This window comes from Sceloporus undulatus, chromosome 2 (genome assembly GCF_019175285.1).
Source record: "Sceloporus undulatus isolate JIND9_A2432 ecotype Alabama chromosome 2, SceUnd_v1.1, whole genome shotgun sequence".
NCBI classification, from domain to species: Eukaryota; Metazoa; Chordata; class Lepidosauria; order Squamata; family Phrynosomatidae; genus Sceloporus; species Sceloporus undulatus.
Window position 1 is genome coordinate 205,014,944 of NC_056523.1, and position 1,397 is coordinate 205,016,340.

The 1,397-nt window shown below is 41.7% G+C and overlaps 1 protein-coding gene across 6 annotated transcripts in view; it reads right to left on the reverse strand.

Annotated features, from left to right (window-relative positions):
* Positions 1-1,397, reverse strand: part of DDX58 (DExD/H-box helicase 58) — a 43,530-nt gene that overhangs the window by 26,798 nt on the left and 15,335 nt on the right. Inside the window, exon 1 of one of the 6 annotated variants that reach the window (XM_042454620.1) lies at positions 456-477. The exons of the other annotated variants lie outside the window; for them this stretch is intronic. The gene's annotated coding sequence lies outside the window, so the exon portion shown is untranslated. Of the gene's footprint in view, positions 1-455; positions 478-1,397 lie in introns of those variants that run through there. 6 annotated transcript variants of the gene reach the window in all.

Sequence of the window (1,397 nt, forward strand, 5' to 3'; positions counted from 1 at the left end):
TCTGGAAACCATGCCCTATGAGGAACGAGTTAGGGAGCTGGGGATGTTTAGCCTGGAGAAAAGAAGGTTAAGAGGTGATATGATCGCCCTGTTTAAATATTTGAAGGGATGTCATATTGAAGAGGGAGCAAGCTTGTTTTCTGCTGCTCCAGAGAACAGGACCCGGAACAATGGATGCAAGCTACAGGAAAAGAGATTCCACCTGAACATTAGGAGGAACTTCCTGACAGTAAGGGCTGTTCGACAGTGGAATGCACTTCCTCGGAAGGTGATAGAGTCTCCTTCTTTGGAGGTCTTTAAACAGAGGCTGGATGGCCATCTGTCAGGGATGCTTTGATTTGGATTTCCTGCATGGCAGGGGGTTGGACTGGATGGCCCTAGTGGTCTCTTCCAACTCTACGATTCTATGATTCTATGATTCTATAATTATAACTTACTTGCCCTTTTAGTTGTACCTGTTTTTTAATTATGTTGTGTGCTGTGCAGGATCCCAGTCAATCCTGGGGAAAAGGTGAGATATAAATTAAATAAATAAATACACATAATTCTGCTTCCTGGAGGCACCCAGGAGCATGATCTTCCTTGTTTTGACTTCTCCCATTCCAAAATTTACAGTACAGCTTTCTGTATTTACAGCACAGCTTTCTATATGTTTACTTATATAGTGTTCACTGTGGCTTGTTCCTAAGAAAGTGCACATAGAATTGAAGTCCTGATATCCAAAGCGGTACATCTGGCTAAAGGAGGATATCTGAGCAAATCTTCTAGAGCTCAAAGCCACTCTTGCTTGATGGAATTTTTGATCTGTGTGTATGTGTGTGTTTATTCCTTTCCTTAATGGACACATAATAATATCTAAAAGCATCCAACACTAAAGTGATAAGAGATACAGTGAGGATATTCACAAATAAAACTTAATAATTCTATAGATCTAGCTGACCAAGTGGTTTGCATTCTAAAATAATAGTAGAAAGAGTATTGAAAAATGTGCATACACAAGCAGAAAATGGAAAAGAAACAAGCTCCATGTACTGCTAGATGATCAACTGTTTATTCTTTTAAAAATCCCTATGTGCTTCGGCTTATATGAAAGCAAGCCTTCTTCAGGGGCATTCAACAAATATCACTGGATTTGTCAACATTATTAGCTAATACTTTGTGGTCCAGCCCTTTGGAGAATGTTGTCTACAGACCTTATCGCACATGCAATTTTAAACGTATGGGGAACTGAAGGGAGACGCTCGTGTGCACATGCGCCCTGCAGAAAGCTGAGTTTACCACACATGAAGACGTCCTCCAACAGGCCCCGTTCCGTCCCCCGGTGTGCACCTGTTCGCATCCAGTCCTGATGGGTGCGATTTTTGCCTGACGGACTACTTTCCGTCAACAAAAAATGG